Source organism: Euprymna scolopes, chromosome 12 (genome assembly GCF_053919585.1).
Source record: "Euprymna scolopes isolate OS-2025 chromosome 12, ASM5391958v1, whole genome shotgun sequence".
NCBI classification, from domain to species: Eukaryota; Metazoa; Mollusca; class Cephalopoda; order Sepiida; family Sepiolidae; genus Euprymna; species Euprymna scolopes.
The window spans coordinates 57,922,604-57,942,873 of record NC_136493.1 but is presented as its reverse complement, the minus strand read 5'-3'; positions in this window follow the sequence as shown (position 1 = coordinate 57,942,873).

Sequence of the window (20,270 nt, the reverse complement as noted above, 5' to 3'; positions counted from 1 at the left end):
ACCCTCTCATACTTTTATTGTAATCGAAATCGGTGAAATGTCCATCTTTTAATTAAATCGTTTGATCATCTACTCTAGTCTGAGACCTCCACCGTCGTGGTCCGGGGGAAGCTTTATTTGCCTCCCCGCAGTGCTTTCGTCCACAATACAGTGTAATGTACATTGCACTGTAGAGAATCTACTGTTGATTTTATATTATCTGCCAATAATGGCTTCGCTTAAAGTTCAAAATGCAAAAGTCAAGTATCATGGTTCAATAAACATTCATTACGAACGCGTCCCTGTCTTAGCAAAGGTCCAGCTGTTGATGTTATAAAATTATTTTATATCACTTAAGTGAAAGTTAAACGTACAAAAGTCAAGTATTATAGATCAATTGTGTTCTAAAAAGAGATTCATTTCGAACGCGCCTATATATTATAAAATAATCTACAGTTGATCGTGTCGGCTGTGCCTTTCTGCTAGTGTGGTGATAAAACTTCTCAAATGTACTTGTGATGTCAGATTGTATGAAAGTGTAAACTTTGGACAAAATCGGTATTCCCTCTTTAATTGGCCTTTTTTTCGATTATAGATTTTCGATACTTATCCGGTACATTCCGATACAAACTCTATTTAAAACACTTCCAGGTATAATTTCATGTGAAATTTAAAAAAATATAGGTCCAACCATTTCCAAGTCCATACGAAACGATTTCACACATTCACACACAAATTTCCTTTTATACAATTGATAGATAGATAGATAGATAGATAGATATAATACTACGTATTATTTTGGTCGGCCTTCAAATACATTTGGTTCCATGAAAAGAGGGAAACACAATCAGCTTGAACTATATTATAATTAGGTCGTATAAGGTTCAAACAAACGTGAAAGAATGCGGTGATTATTCAATATATCATGTAAGATCATAGTTTTCGGTCCATACGACCCACGATCTAAAGAATAAATAGTCCCGTTATTTTCCAGACTATCTCGTATTTTATCGTATATATGTAATTCCTTTTCTAAATTCCGTATAATTTAACGTCCCAATGAATTGTAAGTGTTTTAGCTTTTTTATTATTCTTAAGTACGATTTCTTGATTTCATAAATTTTGACCCATTTAAGCAGCATGGAACCTTTAAATAAAACCGTTGATTAAGCACATAAGCATGAGCATAGACAGGAATAAACTTTTTTATTAAAAGAATTATCATTAAAGTTATATGTAAATAGATTCAAAAGTCCGCATATAATGCTAATGCATATATACGCTACCAGAAAGTGCGCACTGGAGCACAGCGTAAACACAGTGATTGATTTAACCTCGTTTTGATTAAATGATAAATCTGTTTCGAGTCTGGAATCAAAAATCAATTCGTTTTTCTGGCATAGTTTCAGATTTTACGTGTTAAACGAATCGTCTCGGCTATTTTTTTAGGGCTTTGATTTTTATTCACTTCGCACGTTGCATAGAAATCGTACACAACAAACGATGGGAAATGTAGAAAGAGACCAAACAGTTTTGAAAAAATATAAATTAAATGAAAAATGCCATCTGGTGCGAATAATTTAAAACTGCTTTCATTTTTCGGAACCTGAAACTATGTATGTCGAATATTTTAAATAGATATAGTTACCTAAAGTAAATCTGTATTTAACCACATAAAGAAATTTGTTGATCGCCTTGATTTTATCATTGGTATTCTTGTAAGAGAAAACATTTAATGAGTGCAAATATTTCTAGGTGAAATTGATGCTATGGAACCGACAGCATTCGAATTTGGCACATCAATTAGTCACTGTCAAGTAATGATAATGATGATTTCTACAAAGAATAAACTGCTAAAGTTTTGTTTTTACTTAAATGTCCTAAATATCACGCCCTAAACTAAAGAATAAGCACTAGTGATATGGATAGATTGTAAGTTTTAGATGAACAATATTCTGAAACTATTAATGGAAATATATCTGAAAAAAAACAGAGAGAATGAATGAATGCCTGGGCAAACTTTGTAAACAATTGAAGACAAACTATCAGATCCCGTATGTAGAGCGCTGTAAGCCAGTGCAACCTCCAGATTTCATTTACCAAATGACAATACAACGACCACTGTATTATATGTTGATAACACAATTTCATTGGGAGTTATTCTAATGTTTGAGTTTCCTAGAATATTCTGCAGATAGCGGCATCCATGGTAATAAGTTGTGTTTCACACAATTCTCACATTAGAGGCATTGCAACACGGGAAAATTATGTATACATTTCTATATATGACGACCACTAAAATAACCTTATTAGGGAAACAGCAATTTATTCATTAAGTGTTAGAAACATTACTCAACATATTCTGACTTAAGGACAACATTATCGAGACGACTTATTTAAGACATCGTCTCAAAACAAGTAAAGAAGATTATATAGAAGGGATTCCTTATTTACAAAATTTTCACTTGTATAATTCCAAAGAATCAAGAAATATTATTCAGAAATTATTTTTATAATTACAAACCAAAATAGAAAATATAATTTATAGATTAATGATCTAATTACACTATATCTACAATAAAATACTACTTAATAGGTCTTGATAACCATACAGATATGCAACTAAATAAACTATACAATATTACACTGTTTATTATTAAGTAAACTAGGATATATTGGGGTTACAATTTGTTAGTGAAGAAATGAAAAACTTAAAAAAAGGATATATAATGGGGATGAATGATGTTTAATTATATAATATAGTAATAAATACAATTTTAATTAATAATAAACCCCCAAGGATTATAAATAATAAGCAGGTTATCGAACACAATATGATAAATAATAAAAGTAAACGAAAATATCAAATTGTTTATGTAAACAAGAGGAATAAAGTGGTAAATAACATTACTACTCCAATAATTATGTGATAATAATGAAAATAACAATGATAATAATAATGATAATAAAATAATAATAATAATAATAATAAAATGAATGAAATAAAAACAAGGTTAAAAACAATTTGGTTTATTATTCTCATAAAGTGTCCATATTAAGGTAGATATACTTAATGTGTTACAAATAATTAAGAATTTAAAAGGGTATAAACATTAGGATAAATGGTAATTTACATAAACGTATCTAATTCTGCCACGAGCAATATAAATCTACAATAATTTTGTCGAACAAATGTAAGCTTTATAAATAAAATAGTTTTTATTTATATAAATGCATCTTTTAAAAAATAAAAACTTTAAATTTAATTATAGGGGAAATAAGAACTGTCCATTAAATGACAGAAGTTTGACACCAGGTAGAGTATATAAATGTTACGTTATTAAAATTGATAAAGCGTCCGTATATAAATGATAGTTTATTTAAATTTAGATATAACTGCATAGAACCTATAAAAATAACTATTGAGTAAGTATTGATAAACCATCAACTTTGCTAAGAGCATATAATAAACAGCTTAATGATAAAATATTAAATATACCATGAAAAAAAGCTAACAAATACTACCGAAACAAACGTAATAGATGGTACTGATGTGCAATTGAATCAATAGAATTTATAACTAATAAGGAAATATTATAAACAAAAATATTGTGATTACAATTTCATGCCAACATAAAGGTAAATACAAATAAAATAACGATAACAATAAAATGTAAACTAGGGGTTGCTTTCGAAGAGTCTCACACCGCCAATATCTGCAACAGAAAGGTGGAATTTTAAACATACATAAGTTCAGTCATCATAACGATGATCCATCCGAGTGAAATAAAAAAAAATGACAGACATTATTTCTTACCATGCCTCGTAGATAACAACTAATAAATACTACTGTTGAATCTATTATTAAATTTATAAACTATTAAAAGTTTAACAGGCAACAATTATTATAACAATAAGAATAACCGAATTTACATGTTTATAAAAAACTAAATATCAATATAAAACTAAATTTGTCAGTCCATTCAGGAATTGTATATTAAGAACATCAATAAATTTTCATTAATATTTTAATTGTAATGAAAAAGTAATAATACTGATATAAAAGTAATGATGATGATATACATTATAATCTAAATTAAAAAATGAAATTCAAATACGTTTTAAATTAATGATAGACGAGTTTACAAAACAGGATGTTTAAGTTTATTAGAGTCATAGCGAATCTTAAATGTTGTAGTAGTAATAATGATAATAATAATAATAATAATAATAATAATAATAATAATAATAATAATAATAATAATAATAATATTGACAGACTCTACGTGAAAAGGAAAAACGGTGGAAGGGAACTGATCTCTATAGAAGACTGTGTGAAGGACACCACAAAAGACTAGAAATATACATAATGCAAAACACTGAAAGAATAATTATGGCAGCGAGAGACACTGAAAAAAAAAAACAGAAAACAGAGAGACAAACGACAAAACGAGAAAAGAGAAGTGGGAAGATAAAAAACTCCACGGAAGATTCATAAGAATGACAAAAGATGAGAATAACGAAAACACCTGGACATGGATGCGAAAAGGACATATAAACCGAGAAACTGAATATCTAATAACTGCAGCACAAAATAACTCCATAAGAACCAACCATATCAAAGCAAGGATCGATAAAACACAAGAAAACAGCAAATGCAGACTCTGTGAATAAAGAGACGAAACGATAAACCATATAATAAGCGAACTTGCCCAAAAGGAATACAAAAACAGGCATGACCAAGTGGGGAGGGTGGTACACTGGGAATTATGTAAACGACTGCATTTTGAGCGGACAGACAAATGGTACAAGTTCTCGTTTTCGAGTGCTGTTGCAGTAAACCTGCAACAGCACTCGAAAACGAGAACCACAAAATCCTATGGGACATGGACATACAGACGGACAAACCCATCCAAGCAAGAAGACCAGATGCCGTAATAATTAACAAGAAAGAAAAACCCTGTCAAATCGTGGACTTTGCAGTCCCAGCTGATCACAGGTTGAGTATGAAAGAAAAGGAGAAACGAAGCAAATACACAGAGCTAGCCAGAGAGTTAAAAGGGATTTGGATGATGAAGAAAGTCCAAATAGTACCGATAATAGTAGGAGCACTAGGAACAATTCCGAAAAAACTTCGAAAAAAGAATGTCAGAAATTGGAATCAGAGGAATAACTGCAAAAGTACAACGACTAACGATAATGAAAACGACTGAAATATTAAGTAAAACCCTTGAATGAGGAGAATAATACAAGACAATATAACGAATAAGCGTTACAGGGAATGAAGAACACCGAAACTGCATATTTACAAGTTCTACCCCCCCATCATGCATTCCCCCCCCATTGTTTCATCACCGACCCCCCCCCCCCAAAAAAAAAAGTTATACCAAAGGGCCGAGAAGGGTCAATAAGGACTGAAAGATCGAGGAGCGAGCGCCAACCAGACCTCGGCTGGACAAGCGCAAAGAGAACCGGGACCTTGGAGAGGCTGAGTGCCACTCAAATTCCAGTATAAACCAATGACCACTACCAGCGAGAAATCAATGGTAAGCGGCTGTTGCGATGATGCAAATTCATTTGCAAATGCTATCGAAGGAGGTGGAGAGGGCTGGAAGTCTGTGGAGACTTGTTGTCACCCAGCTTCCAGAGAACACCACAGGTTTCCAATCAGATCGTTTGTTGACTTGTGTGAAAGCTCCCTGTGAGCCAATAATAATAATAATAATAATAATAATAATAATAATAATAATAATAATAATAATAATAAAAACAATTAGATACATTAATAAATTCCACCAGTATCTTCAGTCAGGATATCAAAATGTCACTACTAGTTATAAGAAACGGAAAACTAGAGACGACAGAATGCATGAAATTACCCAACCAAACGGAGATGAAGGCACTAGGGGAACAAGACGCCTATACATACCTAGGCGTACTGGAAGCAGACACCATCAAAGCAACAAAAATGAAAGAGAGAATTGGAAAGAATAACTTAAGAGAACAAGAACTTATTGAAACCAAATTATATAGCAGAAACTTAATAAAATGTATAAATACATGGGCAGTATCACTAGTAAGATACTCTGGACCATTTATAGAGTTGACAAAAGAAGAGACAACTCGATCAGAAGACCAGGAAAATCATCACCATGCACTGAAGGACGATGTTGACCGACTCTACGTAAAAAAGGAAAGACAGTGGGAGGAGACTGTTAATATAGAAGACTGTGCGAATGACAGCGAAAACGAACTAGAAAATACTTAATCAAAAAAAGTGAAAGAATAATCATAGCAGCGAGAGACACGGACAAAATCAATAAAACAGAAAACAGAGAGACAAAGGATGAGACCAAAAAAGAAAAGTGGGAAAAGAAACAACTACATGAAAGATTCATAAGGATGACAAAAGATGAGAATAACCAAAACATTGGACACGGATGCGAAAAGGGTACATAAGTGGGGAAACTGAATCCGTAATAACTGCAGCACAAGATAACTCGATAAGAATCAACCACATCAAACAAAGATCGACAAAACACAAGAAAACAGCAAATGCAGACACGGCGGACAAAGAGACGAAACAATAAACCATATAATAAGTGAATGCAGCAAACTGGACCAAAAGGAATACAAGAACAGACACGGTCAAGTGAAAAGGGTATTACAGTGGGAATTATGCAAATAACTGCATCTCGAACGCACAGACAAGTGGTACAAACATAAGCCGGCAACAATACTTAAAAACAAGAATTACAAAGTCCTATAGGACATGGACATACAAACTTATAAACTCATCCAAGCAAGAAGACCGGGTGTCGTAATAATTAACAAGAAAGAAAAACCCTGTCAAATCGTAAACTTTGCTGTTCCAGCTGACCACAGCGTGAATATAAAAGAAAAGGAGAAACAGAGCAAATACACAGAGCTAACCAGAGAGCTGAAAGGGATATGGAAGATGAAGAAAATCCAAATAATACTTATAATAGTAAGAGCACTAGAAACAATCCAAAAAAACTTTGAAAAAAGAATGGGAAAACTGGAATCAAAACAATGAATGGAAAAATACAGCGAGCAACAATAATGAAAACAGCTGAAATATTAAGGAAGCCCTTTTAATGTGGAAACTAACACGCAGGAGCAACAGGTACGGGCGTGATAAACTGCTGCAAAGGCAAAGCATGAAACACTGCATGGAACCATGAACACTGAAAACGCATATCTATAAGTTCTCTAATCCAACCCTAGCCCCATTGACACATCACTGCCCCCCAAAAGAACGAGACATAATAACCAAGTAGGGTCAAGGAGGAAGGAAAGACCGATTGACTGACCAGACCTCAGCTGAATAAGTTCGAAGAGAAATGGGACCTTGGGGAGGCTTATTGCCACTCAAAATCCAGCAAAGACCAATAACTGCTTTCAACGAGAAATCAATGGCAAGCAACTGTTGCGATAATGCAAATTTATTTGCAAATCTCATGGAAAAAGGTGGAAAGTACTGGAAACTTGGGGAGACTTATTGTCACTCAGCTCCCAGGGAACACCATAGGCTGTTTTGAGAGAAAGATCTCTTAAGAACTGTGTGAAAGCTCCTTGTGAGCCAATAATAATAAATAATAATAATAACATTAATAATAATAATAATAATAATAATAATAATTATTATTATTATTATTATTATTATTATTGTTGTTGTTGTTATTGTTGTTGTTGTTGTTGTTGTAAGTAATAGTAGGTATATAATGGGTTCGCGGGTGATAGTTAAGTCAACTTTGGTTTTATAACTCGAAGTTATAACTTTTTCGAATTTTGATCGAATAAAACGACTGCTTACTTGTTTAATAATAATAATAATAATAATAATAAGAAGAAGAAGAAGAAGAAGAAGAAGAAGAAGATTATGAAGATTATGACGAGCATGCCATGCTAAATTAATTTTTGACGCAGTCCCTCCTTCTATATTTTTCAATTCGAGCCCCCAATGTGTAACACACACAAAGATATTGTGGCATGGTGTCAAAATGGTGGATGTCCAACTGTGTGTTTTCTTACTTTTCGACTTTTTTTAATCCTGAGTATAATAGTAAGAAAAAATAGCTTTAAACATAGATAAATATATAAATAAATATATATTATTATTGTTATTATGATTGTTATTATGATGATGATAATAATAGTAGTAGTAATAATAATGTTCGATTCGAAAGGGTGCAATGTAGATTTGAAAGAAAATTATAAAAACAAAAATCCTTAACGAATACGAGGGGAAAGGCCGTGAAATGGAATAAAAAAAGACGAAAAGAATTGACATAAAATTTTGTAAAAAAAAAGCTATCAAAATATGAACAAATGAATTCCACACCAAAATAAAAATAAAAACCCAAAATAAAACGACAAGGAATAGTCATAGTAACGGTGGTAATGCTTATCATCATAATAAAAACCCCAGTATGTTTCAACGGTCATAGATGATAGAAAGTCTTCAATAAGCCATATTGGTGACCGCTTATGTAAGGATAGTAAATACCTGATGTTAAGTTATAGTAGTTTAAAATACCAGCTTGATATCTGGCGGGGTTTAACGGCATTTCATGGCCAAAATTAGGTCTTTAGCTCAGCTGAATAATTTTGAGATGGCATCCCAACAAGAATCTCAAAGAATGAAAACCTTAAACAACTCATTCTTTGTATTATTAAACTATGAATGTTCCAACGTAAAATGACATAAGTGGGGCCAGGATATATGGTGCAGGTCATATGTCCAGCAGGGGACAGACCGAGACTTTTTAGGCTGTCATCCAGAGACACACTCGAAACACTTCTGCAAAATACAAATTTGAACTGAGGCCATAAATAAAATAGTGATGAAATGTATTTTAAGAGGGGTCTTTTAAGAGGCACTATAGACAACGAAGGCAATAAAAATGAAATTAGGTTTGTTTGGATTAGCAGGGCAAACACTTTTAAGACAAGCTCTTGTGGTAAGAACGACTTAATGATTATCTCTTATTGAAACTGAAAAACTAAAACTACAAATTGATAAAAATGATTTATAAAAGAGTGTGGACATAAATAAGCATGATGAGGTTAACGAAGTGTCAGGGTTAGAAAATATAACAAAATCCGTAAACGAAAATATTGTAACTGACGACGATCTGACTCTTTCTACAGAAACAATTGTTAAACGTATGATGTACATGGGAAGAGAAAAAAGAAGATATTGATAGGTTAAACTTGTTAGACGAAAAGCAAAGAGCCGGCAAAAAGACACAGAAACGCGAACTACTCTCAGTAAGTACATGACTATAAGTTGCTTACCTACCATGTTGAAAGCATTGCAGTGCAACTTAGAGAACAAATTTACCACTATCTTGATAATCGTGGACTACTTCCCGGAGTCAGAGAACAAAGAGGCAAAGGATAAGAGGAGAAAAATGGGAAGAGAAACCCCTACATGAATCATCAATAAGTATAACAGAAAATGAAGCTCACGGAAACATATTGAAACGGCTACGAAATCGACACCTAAACAGTGAAACTTAATCCGTTATAATATCTAACAATATTAAAGCAAAAATCGATAAGACACAAAAAAATACTAGATATAAACTCTGTCGACAAAGAGATGAAAAGTTTAACTACATAATAAGTGAATGCTAAAAAGTAGTCCTAAAAATATACATGATCAATGTGGGAAGGCAGTTCACTGAGAAATATACAAGCAACTTGAACACACAGACAAATTTTACAAGGAAAATCTGCAGCACTACTTCAAAACGGAAATCACAAAAATCTATATAGTATGGACATAAAGCACAGCCTGGATGTCAAACTAGTTAACAACACAATTACTTCCTGGTCGTAGATTTAGGCATTACTGCAAACTACAGGGTGAACATCAAGGAGACGAAAAAGAGAAATAACACGCCGACATTGCCAGAGATCTGAAAAGGATAGGAAATATGAATAAATTCAATATAACACCAATAATAATTGGATTACTAGGAACAATTCCAAAAAATACAAAAAGAATGGGGTATATTGGAATAAGAAGGTGACTACAAAGATACAACGGATTACAATTGTTGTTAAATACATTGGTATTATTAATATTCAGTAAGGTAAAACGTCTACACTCTGCAAGTTTTCTCTGACCAAATAAATATGTGCAGAAAGGCAGCTACATTTAATAAAATGTATCCATATTAATAAAAAAAAAAAAGGAAAACCATATGAAGAAAAAGTATTTGTTCAAACTCCGGCATGTCCTACAATTAAATTCAACTGTAATTTTCAACCGTCCGTTCTTTCTCTCCGCTGTCTAAAAAAGAAACTGCTGTCGTGCTTCACACTCGCCCTTTTCATAACAGTTTCTGTCCGCTTAAGCAAATCAATCCCACATATATATTACCGAGTCTTCTACAAATGAAGATTATTCTTTCTCGTTCCCTCCCTCATTGCGGCATCCGACAGGAAAGAGAAAGGCGAACTTATTTTCGTAAGTTACGTTTTTATTCCTTTCACACATAATCAATTTTTAATTACATTTTATACCATAAATATTCTGTAACACCGTAGACTCTCCCTTCTATTTCCATCTTACTGTCCATTTCTCTCTATCGAAATTTGCTTCAAAGTCTTTATCCTCAATTTTGCAAGCATTCAGCTGATGGGCAGCTACGGCATATTGTACATTTTCAAACATTTTCTCAGCTTTCTTTATAGTTATACCTCCCATCTCATTGTTTATGTCCATTCCAATTATGACGCCAATCCCGTCAATGATGTGATTCATCCAGATCGCTCGACTTTCAATCGAACTCTGCAAACTTTTATTTCATTTGTCTGGTTGATTAACATTATATGTCCTTTCCGTCAACTGCTTTCACACTGCCACTTCAATCATATCCACTCATGAGTTTTGAGTGGGTTATAATGGTACTGTGCCCAGTATCAACAAGTTTGGCCATTACTAAATCAACCACCACAACTTCTATTATAGGAAGAGGCCTGTATTGCGTCCTTATTCTGTTGTTGAGGTAGCTTGTGGTGCTGAAGCTTCCCCTCACCCGTTTTCCTGAATCTGAGGACAATGCCTAGCAATGTGGCGAAACTTTCTACAATTGTAGAACGTAACTCTGGCTCTTTTGTGCAATTTTTTTCAGTAGTGGTCCTTGATATCTAAAGCACTGAAGGCCTGATGATTCTTTTTCAGCGTTATTTCCCAGCATATTACGTTGTGTACTCGCTGCAAATATCATAGTCTCTCAAGCTCTTTTGCTGACTAAAAGCCGTGCAGTTGGTATCCGTGTGCGGGCGTTCATTCTCTCTACGTAAGGTAGCTGTTGTAGTGCCATAGATACATTACGTGGGAATCCTTTTATAAAAGCAAGTTTGACTGTATCATCCAGCCCTCTTCCTAGGTATCCGGCTATTTTTTTCCAATCTTTGGATTTCATTGGCGTAAACGTCGTTGTAGCTTTCCGTAGGCTTCAAAAAGCCCCTCACTGAATGCGGTCATTAGTCTCATTTCTATCTGTTCTGCATTTTCCTGTTCTTCATTACTGATTTCTAGATAGAGGACGCGGGGATCTCCATGTAGAAAAAGAGGAATAAAACTAGCAAGCTTTGACACGTGTTTTAGCTTAGCTACCAAGTGTTTCATTTTATATGCACCGACTGCATCACTATCTCCACTAAAAGGTGGTATCACATCTTTGCCCACCTTCAGCATCCCGATCTGTTCTCGGCCGAAATAGCTCGTTGTTACATACGTGGGTATTATAAATATTCAGTAAGGTAAAACGTATCCACTCTGCAAGTTTACTCTGATCAAATTAATATGTCAAGAAAGAAACGTACAGTCAAAAATGTATGCATATGAATGGGGAAAAAAGGAAAATAAAATGAAGGAAAAATATTTGGCCAAACTCTTGCTTTTCAACGACTAAATTAAACTGTAATTTTCCACCGTCCGTTGTCTCTCTCCACTGTCGAAAGAAAACTACCGTCGTGCTTTGAACTTGACTTTTCATAACAGTGTCTGTCCTCTTAATCAAATCAATGTCATATGTATATTACCGAGCTCTCTACAATTACTTATATTTACTAGAGATATAGAAACTTCAATTAATTAAAACAAAAATATAGACAAACATCACAGAGCATAAAGAAAACTGTAATCGTATAATTGTAAAATAACTTCATTCTTGTAAAAAAAAATATTTCGGCATCAACTGGCACCAAATAAACTAATCCTGAATGATCAATAAGGATGGAAGAACTGAGGAGAGGAAGCACTATCCAGACCTCCACTGGATAAACGCGAAAGCAGTTCGGACGTTCGAGAGGCCAACGAAATTTACTTGCACACAATACGCGACTAACACCGCATTATAATTGATTTCAGATTGTATTTCATGACTGACGATATTATCAAGTTTATTTTAATGCCTTAACGTTACTTAAACCAAACGGCCAGGAATTATGACGAAAAAAAATTACAAAACATACATCTGCTCGAATTTTTGAATGGTCTTAAATAATTGTCTAAAAGCATACACCTATCAATTACGAACACCTGCGCACATTTTTCGAGGATTGTGGAATGTTTTTCTTTTTTTTATTTTGCGAACGTTGATGTATCAGACGCATAGGTACAGATTTATATCAAATAAGAATGCTAAGTATCATACGAGATTACAATATATATATATATATATATATATATATATATATATATATATATATATATAGTGAAAATTATTTAAGGTCGCTGCAATAAATACATATATGAAGACAGTAAAAATATAGACTATTAAGACTTTTGTCAAAATTAAATAATTCAATATAAAATTACCTTAAATAATTTTAAATGCAATCAAACCAAACATTCTATTATATGGCTAAGATATCAACTCTGATATTCTTGACCAGTTAAAAAGATTTTAACAGGATATATGCCTGGTCGGTCTTACTCATCTGATAGTATAAGAATGTTGAACAATTGACATCAGCATTAAAATGTTTATTATATTCATTTTCTGTGTAACGAGACCGCCTAAAACAGTTATGCTTATGGGAGTATTGTTTTAATGCAAGGCTCAATAAAAATGGCTTTACCACCAACGACGTTTCGAATGTTTGTTCTTTCTTTCCCAATGAACATCAAAGTAAGTTTTCATAAATGTGCAATCGCCATTTAAATCCATTGAAGAGCGGTTCTTTTTCACTTTCTTCAGATTTCCACACAAAAGCCATTGTGATTTACTGAAACTGTTTTCATGTAGTATTTTCAAAAACAATACATTTGCGAAAATAGTATGCATCTTATTTATGTTTAATTTTTGTTCGGCTGAAAACTATAAAATGGGGTATAAGAGTAGTATCTGTTTTAAAAATATCAGTTAACAACGTGCGTAGCTGCCCCGGATCAGGGTGTCGAAAAATATTTTCATCTGCGACCTTCTTCTCGGATCTCGTAACTACAAGTAACAATCTTAGCAATTCTACAATCGTGCGGAAGGATTTTATAACAAATGACCGTTCCTCAATTAGTATAAATATTCACTAAACAATCGTTCTGCTTGAACGTTAGAAAAGCCTTCTAAGACCTAGCAGCACACTTTGGTAAGTTAACCCATTATTTACTACGTATATATCGGCATTAAATTACCCGAAAAGGGTTGATATGCCGTAAAAAAAAAATAACCAAACTACGTATATAAGAATATGCATTTAAATGAGTGACATTACTGCTAACGTCGATTAAGGCAGAAATGATTAATGCCAACAAATTGTTAGCAGCAAAAGAATGAATAATGGAAAAACACTACTTAAACGAATGTATAAAAAATCATTGTTGATACACATATTTATCATCGTTATATATATATATATATATATATATATATATATATATATATATATATATATATATATATGGCTTCATTCAGTTTTGACAGACTATGGATACCCACTGTAATGATGCCTGAGCGTGAAATTTTTGCGGCAAGAGTTGCGCAGTCTCCAACCACGCCTCTTCTGAGTCAATATTGTTGCATACCAGTGGCAAGTGGAGGTACAGAACGACTGGAAACAATGCCGAGATGTGCGGAGAGTACACAGAGCGCCTTGAATTCCCAAATGTTACCCCCCTGATAATAGCCAGGCTTACCGTTGCTTAACTTCGGTGATCTGGCGAAACCCGTTGTGTCAACGTGATTATGCTGTATATATATATATATATATATATATATATATATATATATATATATATATATATATATGTGTGTGTGTGCGTGTGTGTGTATAAACATATAATTATATATATATATATATATATATATATATATATATATATTTATATAATTATTTTTTACTTGAATAATTAAATATTTACAGACACTAGTTTTTCATCCTTTCGGGAATCTTCAGTGCAGGTGTCCCGATTAACACTAGTCGAACGATTCGAACCCCGCAACACGAGACATCTCTGGCCTGATTAGCGAAGACCGTATCAACTCAGCTACCATTAACCGCGTGAACTAACGTTGAATTTTAACATTTTAATTTTAAATGTTCATTTGCGTCAGTCAGACAGTGATCTAATCGTTATACGATGATCTATGCATAATTCAACTGAAAGTGCTCAACGATAAGAAACGAATTTCTTAAAGGAGCTGTCATAATAATTTTTTACTATAATTATTAAATACCTACAGACACTAGTGTTTCATCTTTTCGGGAATCTTCAGTACAGGATGTAACGATTAACACCAGTCGAACGATTCAAACCCCGCAACACGAGAAATCTCTGGCCCGATTAGCGAAGACCGTATCAATTCGGTTACCATTAACCGCGTGAAATAACATTGAATTTAAACATTTTAATTTTAAATATTATATATATATATATATATATATATATAACATTTAAAATATATATATATAACATTTAATATATATATATATAACATTTATAATATATATATATATGACATTTAAAATATATATATATATATAACATTTAAAATACATATATATATAACATTTAATATATATATATATATATATATATATATATATATATATATATATATAGTAGCGTTCAGTCTCAGTGTGTTTGTCTGTGTTTACAACTCTATTATACCACTAGACCGATCATGACTAAACATGATATGATTATGATCCCTCCACCTGAGGATTGTGCACACCATCTATATATATATATATATATATATATATATATATATATATATATAAAGTATTAGCGTTAGTGTGTTCGTGTTTATGTCTGTGAATAAACTCTCCTACAGCAAGTCGGAAGATTCAGGGTCTATACACAGTTAAAACTTACTAAAATAGTGCTTGATGCCTTTTGGTAAGCACTCAACAATATAAAGTAAGAATCAAGGGTAATTGGGGTAATCCAGACATCTCGGTTTACTATTACTCAATTTGAAGGGGGCATTTGTGCTCGTCCTCAACTGTAATCCATCTATTTATTTGGGGTATCCGTTATTTAAATCAATACCTTATCAACGTGAGAATGTTCTTATATGTTGAATTATTATCTTAAGGCACGTAGTATTTATTGCTTGGAAAAATAGATACATGAAACACTTAAAGGATTGTAAGCACGTATCTCTCATTGCCTCCTACGTATAGCGTCCCGTTTATATTTATGTCATGCCAAAAGACAATTGAAATTTGAATTTGTTTTAATATATATTCTGTTTCTATTTAATAATAATTCTGCCTCCCCTCGAGAAAACAATCGACAATAATCATTATTCGATGGTGAAAGAAGAAATAAGTGAAAAGAAAGTAAATGTTTCTCCTTGCAAGAACAGGCGTTACGTGACGAAACTGACGAATTAACAATGTCGCGAGACATAAACAGAAATCGATGCCGCTTCAACTGCTATCGATTGACAATTTGCAAACTTTGGCAAAGGAGAAATCGAAAATCAAGTTGCTTTATCGCAAGTAGTTAGACAATATTGAATTTTCCACGACAATAATTAAAAGCAAAATTACGTACGCATCTATACATAAGAACATGTACACGCCAAAGTGTGTAAACATAATATACACATATCAAACCTGAAATAGCTTTTCTTAATCCAACCAAGCAGTAACTTAGCACATCTTTCTATAAGAATTATTGTTCCAAAAGTATATTTTATTATGTGAATATATAATTTCATGTGTGCTTTTCCCCCTTCGTTGCTAGGTGTTCTCTTTGGCTCTGTGTATTACAGGAAAAAAACTAGTGACGGATATCATTTTTTACAACTTGTTTATTATAAAAGTGGGATAGAAAAAGCAGGAACAATTCTCGAGTTGAGAGATAAATAAAGATACATTCTTCTGAACAATTTATGTATTATTCATGTATGCATTTATTTAAATAAATATAATCTACATATAAAAAATAGTTGCAACAATATAAGAATGCAGCAAAATAAAATATATGCAATTCTAAAATATATGCAATTTTTCCGAGCTCTTGAGTTCCCTAATTTATATTATTTAATCATAATGCTGTTATTATTATTATTATTATTATTATTATTATTATTATTATTATTTGTAGTAGTAGTAGTAGTAGTAGTAGTAGTAGTTATTGTTGTTGTTATTGTTGTTATAATATTATAATTTACTCTCTAGGCGTAGTCAGACAGGCTATCATCAAAGATTTCGCTTTGAGAACATCTTGTAGTTTTCTCTTGAGTCTGAGTGACAAGTCTCCCCAGATTTCTATTACTTTCATCTCTTTCGATAACCTTTTAAAATAAATGTGCCTTATAAGAACAGCCGTTTACCATTCATATCTCGTTAGCAGCGACCATTTGCCTTCACTGGAATTTGGATGGCAATAAGCCTTTCCAAGGTCCCAGTCCTTTTTGCCTCACCCAGCGGAGATCTTTCTCTCGTCAGTCTTTCCATCCTCCTTGACCTTAACTTATTTTGTGTGCTAGTAGTTTATAGTAGCACTAAAAATACAGGGGAGTAGCTTTTAATTTTGAAGTTTCAATTTTCATGAATCAATGTCGTATTTGTGTTTGTACCATTTGTCTTTGTATTCAAGTTGCAGTTGTCTGCATAATTCCCATTGTACCGCCTTCCCTATTGATTGATTATATTCTTATTTTTCTTTTTCACTAGTTTTCTGCATTCGCGTATTATGTGCTTTATTGTTTCGTTTCTTTGTCTACACAGTCTGCATTTGACGTTATCTTTTGCCTTTTCGATCCATGCTTAGGTGTGGTTGGTTCTAATTGCGTTATCGTGTGCGGTTGTTATAAGGGAACCGTTTTCTCTGTTAATATTTGCTTTTTTTTTTGTATTCATGTCCAAATGTTTTCGTTAGTCTTGTTTTTTCTCATCCTCATGAATTGTCCGTGTAGCTGTTTCTTATTCGATTTTCCTTTCCACCTTATCCCTCCTCTCTTTTTTTTCTGTTTAGTTTGGTTTTCACTGTCTCTTGCTGCAATAATTATTTCGGTTTTCTGCGTTATATATTTCTAATTCTTTTTTTGTGTTATTTACACCGTATTCTATAAAAACCAGTCTTCTTCCTTTGTATTTTCATTTTTACATGGAGTCGGTCAATATCATACTTTTGGTGCATTGCATTGTGCATAATCATGCGTTTACTTGTCTTATTATCGAGTGTTATTCTTTGGTCCAACCTATAAACCGTGCAGAATATCTTATTAATGATACTGTCCAATTGTGTTTACCTTTAATTTGAAGATTATTATTATTATTATTATTATTATTATTATTATTATTATTATCAAATATTTAGCTCGTTCATATTATAGAAATGATTTCGTCAACAAAGCATTAAAATAACCAGGCTGTATGTTTATATATTTATTATTTATTTTCCATTTTACTTCTATATGTACATGCATATACGTATGTAAATGTATGTGTGTATATATGCATATATATATATGTGTGTGTATGCATGTTTATATTAGTGGCCGACCTTGTACCTTACTAAGCCTTCTGTCTACATCTCTCTCTTTTCCCTTTTGCACGCAAGGGCGCACACATGGGCGTATGCGCGAACACGCAAGCAGATACACATGTGAAAAGAAAAATCACAGATTTTAACCCATACGCACGCAGCGCGCAACCCCAGCCCTTACACGCACGTACTGACACACACGCACACATCAAAAAGGGGAAAACTCTTAAAAATATTCACCTTCAACTTAACACCTCACACCTACCAAATGTACTAAACATTGACCAATTGAACTTTTAGCCTGCCCCACTGAAGGAAGAAAGTCTGATATTGCGATTCCCTTCAAAAGCACATTCTTACTAGCAAAACTAAAATGTTTTCCAACTAACTAAAAAGCCTTTTACTAAGAAAAAACTTTTAACTAAAAAATATCTTAAGAGAGCTAAAACAACGCTCGAAACGCGTTATTAAAATATTAAAAAAAAATATTAAAACGTGATGAAAGTCTTAAAAACCTACAATTTCTGCTTGCTACACACTTTTACACATACATTTTCCTCTCGTTGAAACCACACAACTATACTTCATAAATAAATAAATAAATAAATATATATATATATATATATATATATATATATATATATATATATGAATTTTTACATCTGTTATCGGAACTTTTTATGAATAGACTATTGTATCTAATATGGAGATTTTATTTAAAATATTAACTACATCAGTAAAAATACATAGCATATCTGAGATAATCGGAAATTTACTTCTCCGGATAAAGTATTAATGAGTATTACCTAGAAAAATGACTCCGAGTGAGAAAATATCTTCTCTCCCATCAAAGAAATACCGACTTTTTGTATCCTCAAATTTTACATATACAAATTAGGACGCGGTACACTTTGAGCATATGTAACCTTTTTGTGCCCCATCGGTCGAGTTTCCAGTTTTGAGCCTCGCACACGCCACCCATGGCCGCTTGTTTCAGTGACTCTTGTCACAAGTTCTATGTTGTTGTTTTTTTTGTGATTCTAATGGAACTTCGAGTATTCTACACATAAAACAATACACTTTCTGAGACTACATTACTAAGTATTTGGATAAATATATTTCATATTGATAATTAATATCGTTCCATTCGAGTCAGGCATACTTGATTGAATGCAACATTTTACCTCACTTCATTTGATTTATAAAAAAAGAAAGAATATAAAATCTTAGGAAGTATGACTGAGCTTCAAACAAAGTGCATACACGATTTCATGGAAACACTGGAAGTGTCGCGAGCAGTTTAAAATCTATAGATGTTCAGAGAAATGAATGGTACTCATTTATAACGTTGCTATCTAATGCTGAACACCACCAGAAATATTAATTGATATAACAAATTAAAATAAAATACGAGTATGGTTACTTATTCAATTCTGGATAATACCGACTCTTGATGCTAGTATATATATATATATATATATATATATATATATATATATATATATATATATATAAGTTGAGGTTGCTATTTTTCAAAGGGAGGGTAACCAGTGGAATATAACGAGGTTTATACTAGAGTGCTCAATACAGCAGTAGAGCAAGTTACATTTTCAATTTGTATTTACATACGCAGTAGTTTGTTGCTACACAGTCATGAGCATGTTTCGGTCTACTAGTATTTACTAACTAGAGACCTCTTCAGGCAACAACTCCTATTTTCGAAAACGGAAGGATTGTTGAAGAGGTCTCTAGTTAGTAAAGAAACTAGTAGACCGAAACATGCTCATGACTGTGTCGCAACAAACTACTGCTTATGTAAAGACAAATTTAATATATATATATATATATATATATATATATATATATATAGCAAAAACGGTAATTAGTAAAAACCCGAAGAAAATGATCAATACTATTGCAGAGAAAATATACTTTTTATTACCATTTATCCGCTTAGTTACACATGTTTCAGTTATCGAATCGTAACAACTTCATTAAACTTTACAAAAATCGTTATTATAATTGAGAAACGATATTAGAAGAGGCATAAAAGAGGGGGAGAATTTCAATTCTAATTCGACGAGAGTTAAGTTTTAAGATTTAATAAACATTAGAAGATGGTAATGGGCGAGGGGTGTGTTCATAATATATTAGAACTAAACATTGATTTTTAAAATTAAAAGTTAAATAAAACCTGGTGATTGCATTTTTGAATTTGAAATAAATGTTTCTGTGTCGGTTACTTGATATAAATATATTTTCATATATATATATATATATATATATATATATATATATATGT